Here is a 12580-nt window from a genome sequence, read left to right as displayed (position 1 = left end):
AGCTATTGGAAGAAATGTTCTGTAAAGGTCTCTTAGGTCCATTTACTCTAATGTGCACTTTAAATCCAGTGTTTCTTTGTTGATTTTATGCGTAGATGATCTGTCTAATGCTAAGAGTAATCTGTTGAAGTCCCCAACTACTAAAGTTTTGGAGTATGTATCTCCCTTTTCTGTTTTTTTTTTGTTGTTGTTGTTGGTTTTTGTTGTTGTTGTTGTTTTTGACAGAGTCTCTCTCTGTCGCCCAGGCTGGACGTGCAGTGGCGCGATCTCAGCTTACTGCAACCTGGAGTGCAGTGGCGTGATCTCAGCTTACTGCAACCTCCACCTGCCAGGTTCAAGCAGTCTTCCTGCCTCAGCCTCCCAAATAGCTGAGACTATAGGCACATGCCACCTCACCCAACTAATTTTTGTGTTTTTGGAGAGATGGTGTTTCACCATGTTAGCCAAACTGGTTTCAAACTCCTGACTTCAAGTGATCTGCCTGCCTCAGCCTCCCAAAATGCTGGGATTACAGGTGTGAGTCACTGCATCCAGCTTCTCTCTTTAAATTTAATAATATTTACTTTATACATCTGGGTGCTCCAGAGTAGGTGCGTATATGTTTAGAATATTATATCCTCTTGCTGAATGATTCATTTATCATAATGACCTTTTCCTCTCTTTTAGCTGTTTTTGACTTGAAGTCTGTTTTATCTGATATAAGTATACCTACTCCTACTCATTTTTGGCTTTCATTTTCATGGAATCTGTTTTTCCATTCCTATACTTTCAGTTTCTATGTGTCTTTATAGGTAAGATGAGTTTCTTGTAGGTAACATATAGTTGGGCCATGTTATTTACCTATTCAACCAATCTGTATATTTTAAGTGGAAAGTTTAATCCATTTATATTCAAGGTTATTATTAATATGGGGGGTTTATTTCTGTCATTTTATTCATTGATTTCTGGTAGTTTTGTATATCCTTTGTTCCTTTGTTTCCTATTGTTTGTCATTATGGTTTGGTGGTTTTCTGTAGTGGTAACATTTGAATCTTTTCTTTCTCTTGTTTGTGTGTTTCTTCTACCAGTGGGTTTTATATTTTCATGTGTTTTTATGATGGTAGATATCATCAGTTTGCTTCTGGTGTAAGACTCCATTGAACATTTTTTGTAGGGTCAGTCTAGTGATAACAAATTCCCTCAGCTTTTGCTTGTTTGAGAAAGACTTTATTTCTCTTTCATTTATGAAGGATAACCTTGCTGAAAATAGTATCTTTGGTCGACACTACTTTTTTTTCAGCACTTTAAATATATCATCTCATTCTCTCCTGGCCTGTAAGGTCTTTGCTGAGAAATCTGCTGTTAGTCTGATGCGGCTTCCCTTATAAGTGACTAGACGTTTTTCTCTTGCTGTTTTTAGAATTCTCTCTTCGTCTTTGACTTTTGACAGTTTAACTATAATGTGCCATGGAGATCTTTTTGCATTTTATCTGTTTGGGATTCTCCGAGTGTCCTGTGTCTGGATATCTAAATCTCTTGCTAAACTTCAGAAGTTTAAATCCATTATTTTGTTAAATAGGTTTTCTAACCCCCTTATTTTCTCTTTATCTTCTGGGACTCCAAGAATTTGAATATTTGGTCACTTTATGTTATACCATATATCATATGCAGGCTTTGCTCGTTCTTTTTATTCTTTTTTCTTTATTGTTTTTCTGACCAGATTATTTCAAAAGGCCTGTCTTCAAGTTCTGGAATTCTTTTTCTGCATGATCTAGTCTATTGTTGAATCTTTTAGGCATATTTTGTGTTTCATTCAATGAATTTTTCAGTTCCAAAATTTGTTTGGTTCTTCTTTATGATATATCTCTTTGGTAAATTTCTCGTAAATACCCTGAATTGTTTTCCTGATTTCTTTTTATTGTTTTTCAGTATTGTCTTATATCTTACTGAACTTCTTTAAAATCATTATTTTGAATTCTTTTTCTGGGATTTTATAAATTTACTTTTGATTAGAATCTATTGCTAGGGGATTATGTTCCTTTATGAGGGTCAAACTTCCTTGCTTTTTTGTGTTTTCTGTGTCCTTACAATGATATCTGTGCATCTGGCATAATAGTCACTTTCTTCCAATTTTTTAAGTTTTCTCTCATGGGGAGTGCATTTTCCTGAAGATGTATCTATGGTGTTGGTTGGGTGGGGCACTTTGGCTTTGATTCTGGGTGCATGCAGTAGTGTAGCCTCTGTATGATTTCTTTAGCTGTAAACGACATCAGTGGTGCCTGTGATTTCCTCAATGGCTTTGGGTACAGTTATTAGTGAAGGATATGGTGAAGTTTTGCTGGGGACTGGGATGCCAGGTGGGTCAATCTTTTGGCCCCAGTAGTGGCAGTGGTGGGCTGAGCATGGCTGTCTTTGGGGTCTAGGGCAGCATCCATTGGCACTGATGTCAACAGGTTCAAACAGGCCAATTCTTGGGCCTCCAGTTGACTTGCTCAAATGCAAAGAATGGCAGCAGTGGGCAAGGAGGATGTGCAAGTTCTTAAGCCCCTAAGCAGCAGGAATGGTGTGAATGATGGCAGTAGCAGTGGTAGGACAACCCTCTGGGTCCTGTGTAGTGTATACTAATGTTGGCAGTTTCTGTGATGGGCTGGGTGGACCAAGCTCCAGGCCTGCAGGTGGTATGTGTAAGTTAGTGCCAGCTATGTGGTAGTGGCACAGTGAGTGGGCCCAACCTCAGGATGAGTGCTCAGATGCCAAAGGTGGAGGACTGTTCTGGAAGATCTCCAGGCCCCCACATGGCATACTCTGGCATGAGCGATTGCAGGCAAGCTTGTCCTCAGGCCCCCCAGTGACACCTACAGGCATTAGCTCTAGTAGGCTGGGGCAAGGTGTTTCCTAGGCCCGCAGTGGAATGCTTGGTTTGTGGGTGGCAGTGGCTTCACTTTGGCCTTGCTCCTAAGGAAGGTGTGGTTGCTTTCAGTGGTAGCAGCCATATCCAGTTGAGTGGAGAACACGTACTTGGCTTATGGTTCAGTCCTGGTGGCAGCAGCCCGTGCTTGACTTGAACTTCAGCCCCAGCAGTACAGCAATGATAGCTGTGGGTCTCCAGGGGGGCAGGGCTCTATGCATGCGAAAATACATGGTGGCTCCAATGGTGGAAGCAGCAGGGTTACAGCCAGTGGCCCATGCTTTAGCCCCAGCAGCAGCAGCCATTTGCAGTGGTAGCTGCAGATGGGGGATATCACTGGGGCTCCAGGGATATAGAGATACACACACTGGTTGAGCAGGATACAGTCTTTTGGGGGTTGTGATCTCAAAATGGTGCCTTACTGTAGCTACTTAGGACTGCGGGGGGAGGGAGAGAGCAGTGCGGGACCCACGTGAGCTTCCTCTCTGGAGCACCTCACTGTCTCCAAGCAGCTCCCTGTGTTAACTTCAGGGCCCATAAAGGTCAAGTGGCTCTACCATGGCTAGGATTGCAGGAGTCCATGGTGGGAATGTGGACCGCTGGGATCTCTCACTTACCCTTTCTCTGCACTGGGGAGTCTCTCCAGGGTCCCAGGTGATCCTAGCCAGGCAGGCTACCTCGGTTCCCTCTCTTTCCCTCCTTTGGATGTTTCCCGTCCCTTCTCTGTTGAATGCCAGTGTTCTCTCTTGGTTTATCTATTGGACGGGTGATTATCTGCTCACGACTGGGGTTCTTCTTTGTGGAGCTAAGTACAAGATGTCGCTGGTCAGCCATCTTAAGGCCCTTATTTTTAACTTTTTGACTCTTTTGTAACAACACTTAGCTTAAAACACAAGCATGTTGTAGAGCCGTACAATTTTTTTTCTTTATATCCTGATTCTACAAGCTTTTATTTTTTAATTTTTTTTAACTTTTTAATTAAAAACAAAGACACACACCCGTTAGCCTAGGCCAACACAGGGTCCGGATCATGAGCATTACTGTCTTCCACCTCCACATCTTGTCCCACTGGAAGGTCTTCAGAGGTAATAACCCACACGGAGCTGTCATCTCCTAGGAAAACAATGCCTTCTTCTGGAATACCTTTCGAAGGACCTGCCTGAGGCTGTTTTACAGTGAACTTTTTTATAAATAGAGATGAAAAATATAGCATAGTAAATACATAAGCTAGTAGCATAGTTGTTTATTATCAAGTGTTATGTACTCTGCATAATTGTACGTGCTATTCTCTTATACAAGTGGCAATGCAGTAGGTTTGTTCACACTAGTATCACCACAAATGCATGAGTGATGTATTGTGCTACAATGTTATGATGGCTGTGATGTCACTAGGCGATAGGAATTGTTCAGTTCTATTGTAATCTTATGGGACTTATCATATAGGCAGTCCTTTATCAACAGGAACATCATTTTAGGAGGCAATTAAAGTTGAATGAGGTCAGAAGGGTGAAGTCCTAATTTAATAGGATTAGCAGCAGTTTAAGAAGAGGAAGAGGGAAATACAAGTAGCTCTCTCTTCCCACTCACGCATCAAGGAAAGGCCATGGGAGGACACAGTGAGAAGGTAGCTATGTGCAAGCCGAGAAGAGAGCCCTCACCAGAACCCATCCCGCCTGCACCCTGAGCTTGGACTCTCAGACTCCAGACTGAGAAAATAAACGTATGTTGTGTTAGCTACGCACTTTGTGGTATCTTGTTATGGCATCCCGAGCTGGCCAATGCAGAACCTCTATCCTGACATCTGCTTCCCCAGGCGGGTTTGCCTGTGTGGACCCCACCACCCACACATGGATTCCCCCCAGCCAATGAGATGGAGCAGCCAGGCGAGTCATGAGAGCACGTCAAAAATGGCCCCTTCCCTGGTGGGCCAGGGCTGTGACCCCTGAAGGCATGCTTGGAGACAAGTGGGGCAGGCAGATGGCTTTGGGAAAGGACAGGAGAGGGGCTCTGTCCCCTGCTGCCGCACTGCGGAAACCTCAGCCTCCGCTCCCCATCTGTTCCCACCGAAGCCGGAAGGGAAGGCTGCAGCTTTCTTATGGATAGCTTGCAGGTTTTCTTTATTTTTAGACGATGTCTCACTGTCTTTCTCCTGTGGCCAGTCCTGTCGGTATGAGAGAGGGGTGTGGGAGGAGGCCAGCTGTAATAAATCCTTAATGAGTTGTTAAATCAGTCCCAGAAATACGACAGGAGCTATTTGGCCAGGAAATGGGACTCTAGGTCTCCACACTGGAGGTCTGCTATTTTTAACGTGAAGTTAAGAGAGGAAACTGTCTCAAGGTAAGGACCACAGTAAATTCCAACTCACTTTCATTCTTCCTCCTTAAGAGTATAGCAGTAGAAGACTGGTAAACTCAAGGAGAGCCACTTGAAAGGGAGGAAAAAATAAAATAAAATCCCAGAAAACATACTTGGACTGGGTATTTCCACTCCCTTGAATGCCAAGACTGTGCTGCCACGTGGAGAGCCCTGGGCCTGAGCTCAGGGAGGCGGGTCTAGCCTGGGCCCCTCACCAGCTAGCTGGGCGGTCGTGGGGATCCCTTCCGCTGAAGGCCTCGGTCTCCTCCTCTGTAGCATGAGGGGATCGGATTTATTTGCTTTATTGATTTAACATCTGTTGAGACCCATCTTGTGTCCAGCAGTGTTAGACTCTGGGATACAGTTGAACTGACCATGTGCCATGACCTCCAGGGACCCCAGGAGGTGGCAGAGACCAACAGAGATCCACAGAGTGGCTTGTGCTGTGCAAAAGCTCATGGTGGAGGAGCATGGCAGGAGATGTGGAAGAGGCACTAACTCCAGGCTGCAGATCATGGAAGGACAGACCAGTGTGGTCCCTGAGCTGAGTTTTCAAAGGTGAATAAGAGACATATAAGTTGGGGTGGACAGGACCTCAAGCAGAGGGAATATTGGAGTACCCCCTTATCCATAGTGATATCTTCCAAGATGCCCAGTGGACACTGCAGGTAGAACCAAACTGTATACATTATGTTTTTTTGTATACACACATCCTATGATAAAGTTTAATTTATAAATTAGGCATAGTGAAAGATTAACAATAAAATAGGAAAACTGTACCTAATAACAAAATAGAAAATTATAAGGATATACTGTAATTAAAGTTATATGACGGTAGTCTCTACATCTCTCTCCTTTCAATATCTTCTATTAATACAAATAATCAACCAAGGTTGACCACGAGTAACTGAAACCTCGGAAGGTGAAACTGCAAATAAGGGGGTCCACTGCGCAAGCAAAGGCGAAAAGGGGCAGGTTTTGAAGGTGGAATTAGCGAAGTAGGTGAGGGCCGGGTCACCGAGGCACACACTAAGGCACACGGCATTTGTCCCACAGCATGACAGCTCCAGAACAGCTTGAGACAGAGGTGCCACACAGTCTGATTCACAGTTAAGAAAAAAGACAGAGAGGTGAGACAGAAGGAAGCGTCAATAATAACACCTCGATATCTGGCCTTTACCAAGAAAGGCAATGTGAGTGGAAGAGCGGGTGGGGTGGAGGGAAGCAGGAGGATGGTGAGTTGAGTTCAGGGCACGTTGACATTGTGGCTTCTGTGAGCTGTCCACACAAAGGCGTCCTAGATACAGCTACATGTCCCATTGCAAAGCTAGGGAAAGGGCACTCTGGGCTGCAAACACAAACCTGGCAGCCATCAGCACGAAGTGTGTGCAAACTGTCTCACAACACTAGCATCAAGACGTCCAGTTTCACACCATTGGGCCTCCTCCCTCCCCACACCTACATCAGCCAAGACCCCCAGTGGCTCACTCAGAACAAAAGAGCGACAGTCTCCTTTACCGGCAAGACACAGCTGCTGCCTGCCAAGCTGGCACAGCAGCTGCAGAGCCGCAGAGCTCAGGACAGACCTCTGAAGGAGGCAGGCGCAACTGGCCATGCCTTGTTCCACACCAAGCTCAGTCCCACAGCCTCCGGTCTAGGCCCCTACCTCCCCCTAACCATTGTCATCATTCTCCCCGAAATCCCCACTGAGCCAGGCTGGGGTATCCACCATCCACCAGACACACAGCCAGCAGCCTTCCCAGCTACTCAGACAACCGCCACCTTCAGCCTCACCTTTCTCAAAAACATTTACTTGACTGTATAGCTTATTATGGTGGGATTATATTTATTTCTCGAAAAAGCTAATATAATTCACATATTTCAAAAATTTGAAAGTACAAAAAGGAAGACAAAGTCTTCCTCCTCACCACTGTCCTCAGCCACCCGGCACCCTAACCCACAGTTCCCCAGGACACTTCTGCCGTGCAATCACAGGCTCACACAACCCTCACACGAAGGGCAGTGAGCTACGCATGGCTCTGCACCTTGATCTCTTTCATTTAATGATACGTCTTGAAGAGTATTTCCAACTAGCACTTAGAGAGCATTCTCATTCTTTGTACTGGTGCTTTGAGGGTATGCATTACTGTCATAATTTGTGTAGCCCCCTCTCTATTGGTGAATCGCTGGTGTGTGTCCCATGGTTTGCTGTTACTGACAATGTTGTGGTTAATAACAGCACTTGGATGTCATCTCACCCACGTGTGAAAAAATCTGTAGACTAACACCCTAGAAGTGAAAAGGATGAAGATGTGTTACCGTCTCTCAAAAACCACCCAAGAGACCAGCCAGCACTTTTTTTTCTTGTAGCAGAAAAGCTAAAATAGAAGTGAAATGCCATCAGAGAAGGGAAGACAGACGGCAGGAAGCAAGAGGGCCCTTGTGCCCAGACTTTCCAGAGGAAGCAGGAGTTAGATAAAGGGGTGGAGGAGGATGAGCAATGGACAGACACAGAAGGTTGGGTTTTCCCGGAGGCAGACTCAGAAATAGAATCTAAGGAGCAGAATGTTTATGAGGGAATTGCCTTTGGAATCCACATCCTTGGCAAAGAGGGGATGAAGCAGGCATGAGCAGGGGAGAAGCTGGGCAGCCGTGCAGGCCAATACTGTGAGGGACTCAGAGCTGAAGGGAGCGGTCAATGCCTGATGGAGGCAGGGTATTAAGGCCCAGCTATTCTGACTGCGTTGGGTGGATCAGGCATGGGCCATGCACCGCCTTAGGCAAAGGGACTCTGCAGCTGAGGGAATCCCTGAAGACAGCTGAAAGCTTTATGCCAACATCACTCACAGCAGTAAGGGCACTAAGTCCTCCCTGAAAGACAGTCTGGGCAATGCATCTCCATGTCCATCTCAACGGCAGACAGGACCGTGGGAAATAACAACAGTTCCTAGAAAGGCAGATTTAGAAAGAACCCAAGAAATGTTTTTTTACTGATAGAGGTTCAGGACATCAAGGGAGCCCCAGCTCAGTGAAATGGGAGGATGGTTTCTCCATTGAGACAGAGGTGGTGCTGAAACACAAAAAGGCAGCCAAGTGGTACAGATGGCATGGCTGGGGACCCAGTGTCAGCTCCAGGCTCTGAAATGCAGGGCTCCAATCCCGACACTAACCAGGCATGACACTGACAAGTACCTTGGTTATTCTGACAAGTGACTTTACATGGATTCCCCTTGCCCTTTGCTTCCCTCCACCCAAGGGCTGAGCACTGATGTCCACGGTTCTGCTTGGTCATCTTGCCCATCTTCTGGGCCTAGAACCCTGCAGGTGGGGGTGAGAAGTGGAAGGGAAATTGAACAGGGTGAAGGGGAAATGCAGGTTAATACAGGATTACACTCTCTATCCTTCAGTTTCCTCAACCATAAGGTACAGGAGATAAAACTTACCTTGCAGTCTGTCTGAGACTTCAGTGAAGAAAAGACATAAAGTCTCTGGCACATCGCAAGAAATAGTAGCCACCCTTGTTAATGCTGTTGTGATTACAGAAACAGGTGACTCTAGAATTCGGAAATTCAACCTTGCACAGCAAGGCTGCAGCCAGTCAATCTGTCAGATTCCCCCTCAGCCCCCTCCCCTTGGCTGTCACCCTCTCCATAGCACCTGACCATTTCCCCTTCCCAAAGGCTGTGCTACCTACTGGCTCTTAGCAAATCCAAACACAGGTCGGTTGCATTCTAGAGGGATTCTAACATTGAAAAGCCTGAGAGACCCAGAGTAACAGAGCATTACTGCAGGCACTTGAGGCCCAGAGAGCTTTTCCGTCCAAGCCCCTCTACCTGGCAACCACACTCAAGTGTACACGTCTGTGCGCAAAGGTGCGTGCATGCATGCGAGACTTGACGTAGCCTCTCTGTGAGACTGAGAGAGCTTTGCAAGCATCTTAGGTCTTCAGCAAAGCTGATCCATTTCCCAGTGGTTCTCAAAATGTGTCCCCAGACCAACGACATCAGCCTCACTTGGGAACTTGTTATAAATGAAAATGTTTTGGTCCCCACCACAGACCTTCTGAATCAGAAGCTTTGGAGGTGAGCCCCAGAAATCTGAGTTTAACAAGCCCTCCAGTTGACTCAGGTACACGCTCATGTGTGAAAACTACTGCCCTAGGTGGAGACTTCGGGGTGGAGGCTGCTGTAGAGAAAGAGGCGGCCCTGGGTCTGCAGTGCAGCTTCTCAGCCTCGTTCCACCCACTGCATCAATAGCAAAGTCTCTCATTGTCTCTCACGAGACCAGTGTCGCTCTCTCACGCCCGGGTTGCTCATCTTTGACTGTTCCCTCTTCAAATAAGGCTCCTCAGCTGCTGGATTGCACTTCTCAAGGCATGGTTTTACTCCTTCACTCTACAGCTCAGACACCTTCAGTGGCTCCCACTGCCCATAGGACCAAGTACAAACTTCTTGATAAGATCATCGGACGGTCTCACTGAACAACAGGCAGTGTACCCTTTAGATTCACCTCCCATTATCCCAGCCCGGAGTTCATGCACAAGCAGAGAGGACAGGCAGGCAGTGCCAAATGCACTAAGCCCAGTCAGCACATGCCCTTCCACTGAAATGATCTATCACTCTTCTTTTGAAATCTTGTTCCCCCAGCTCTTTTCTCTATTTCTGCATCTCTGACTCTTCTTTTAGCGTTCATCATAAGAATCGCCATGGGAAGGCTAATTGAGTTTCAGCCCCTTTCCCCAAGACGCCTAAACTCATGCCCCTTTCCCCTAGCTGGACAACATCAAGCCTCCAGAGAGAATAATCTGCCAAATAGAGGCGCTGGTAAGCAAGACCCAGCATCCCATGTTAAGGGGTAGATACAAACCCAGAGAAACAAGGGTTTTAGAAGAAAAGTAGCTAGTTGCCCTATTGTTGGTAAAATTTATCATCATTTAATGGCCTCAAACAGTGACATTAATAAGCATATCAATGAACCTCTCCTCCCCTTGCAAGTTTGCCAAATGCCAATTAAAAAGCCAGGACCTCTTTCTGAGTGGCATTTGGCAAACTTGTTTGTTTCAGAACCTCCCAGATGTTTAAGGGAGCGCCTCCTCTCCACTGAGAACAATACCAGTTATTACTAAAAACTCCAGAATGTGGTTAAAAAGGGCACAAAGAACAGACAAGAGCCGGTGCAAACTGAGGATGTCTCACTGAAGACCACTTGAAGACCCATCAGCTAGTCATAGCTAACACATGTAACTTACTATATGTTCCCACACTTTTACACGTATTAACTGACTTTATCTTCCTCACCTCTATGAAGGAATTTCTATTAGCAGTATTACTGGTATATTTTGTACTGACTAATATGATTCATTTTCACTCTGCTTTAAATAAATCAACATTGATTCCAATGGCCATAGTGAACCCAGCTTTGATTTTCTGGTTTGCTTACAACTAGATTGTTGTTACTATGGAATTAAGCCATCATTCATTCATTCATCTATTGAGTGTGAAAATGCATATTAGGTGCCTACTGTGAGTGAGATACAGTGTCCCATGAAGCAGACAAAATGAAAAAAAATGACGAAATCCTATGTGTTCCCCAAATCTTTCCATTTTCTTCCTGAACACACACATTTAATGACATTTACAAGACCCCTGGGACTTAGTCTGGGGCCAGGTGACTGAATTAAGGTTAAGAGAACAAGGGCAGAAGTGGTATACACCACCTCCAGGCCTGGCCCGTAAAAATCTCCACTCCGTTCACATTCTTGCTGCAGTAACATGGATGGGCACACATGCTGAGGATGGTAGCACCACAAGACAGAGGAACATGGTCCTTGAAAGGCTACATGGAGCAGATTGTCCTCCAACCAGTGCCAACCACATCAAACTTGGGTCATTAATACTATTTTGTGTCTTAAGCCATTGAGATTTGTGGGCTCTTTGTTGCCACAGCTACCATTACTGAAGCAGGATATTTCCCTGACCCCTTCGCAGGTAGGAAGTGGAGCGCAGGGTCACTGGAACTAGCCGGCCACTTCACTGCTAGCAGGGGTGAATCCCACTCAGTCAGACCCACTGTGCTTTACCCCTCATGGGGGGAGAGCACACAGGTGAGTGGGTGCAGGAGCCGGGGCAATCACTTTTGGGTGCTGGAAGGAATGAACTTCGGACCGGCCCCACGGAGCTGCCCCTGTCCCCTGAAGCCCCAGAGGGAGTGTTACAGTCAGTGCTCTTTTAACTTTGCCATCTGCAGATGGTTTAACAGCTCAGTGGAGGGTTAGTGTGACAGCCTTTTGCACCCACACTCATGGCTCCAAGCTCTTGTCCAGTGTCCAGGAAAAATGAAGTCACACAAATGAATTGAAAATGAATTGAAAATGGTAAATGCGGGGAATTTTATTGCTGGTGAAAGTGGCTCTCAGCAGGATAAGGAGTTGAAAAGGGGATGAGGCAGGAAGGCAATACTCCCCCAAAGTCCAGGCACTCCCAGCTAAACTCCTCTCCAAAGTTACGCCATCAAGCTACTTCCCTCTGGTGTCAAGCCACTTCTGTCTGACGTCCAACCATAGTCTCCTACGTCCAGCTGCTTCTCCTCTTCTCCTTCCTCTGCCCGTTGAGCCTGAGTTTTTATGGGCACAGGATGGGGGGCAGGGCAGGCCACAGGTGGTTTTGGAAAAGGCAACATTCAAGTAGGAAAACAGGGATGCAAGTTCTCACTTGAGGCTGCGGCTCCAGACTTGACAGTGGGGGCCCTTGCCAGGAACCTGCCCTCTTCTGCCCAGAATTTTCCTGCCTGCTGTCCCTACCATTACTACCCTCATAAATACTCTACATCTCTGAGATTTTAGTCAATCACTGTTCAGTCTTTTTATGTCAGTACCCCTCCTTCACTACTTTGCCACTGTGTGCTGTAGAGGGGCCAGAGACCCCCTCCAACTCTCCTTTAGCTCTTAGTGGGCTCTCAGGCTGTATCTGGAAACCAAATTGATACCAGGCAGATTAACAAAAAGAAAGCACCCCAATTTTATTAGTTTTACATGTACATGGGGATCTTCACAAGACAGTGGAGTCCAAAGAAGTGGCCAAAGGGAGATGCTTTTATACTTTTAGTCAAAGAACCATAAATTTGCAAAGAAATGACAGGACAAAGGGGATCTGGCTAGTGCAGCAAATTTCCAGGGGACTCACTTGGAGATATATAGGGGCTGGGGAAAGTGGTAAAACTGAAGGAAGATAAGCATTACTGTTGTGGAAGGAAAACAAATCACAGGACCCCAAAATCACTAGGCCAAAGGGAAAAGTCAAGCTAGGTATTGTGTAGGCAAACCGGCCTCCCATTCTATTC

This window comes from Macaca fascicularis, chromosome 12 (assembly GCF_037993035.2).
Source record: "Macaca fascicularis isolate 582-1 chromosome 12, T2T-MFA8v1.1".
Lineage (NCBI taxonomy): Eukaryota > Metazoa > Chordata > Mammalia > Primates > Cercopithecidae > Macaca > Macaca fascicularis.
Note: the sequence above shows the minus strand (reverse complement) of the source record.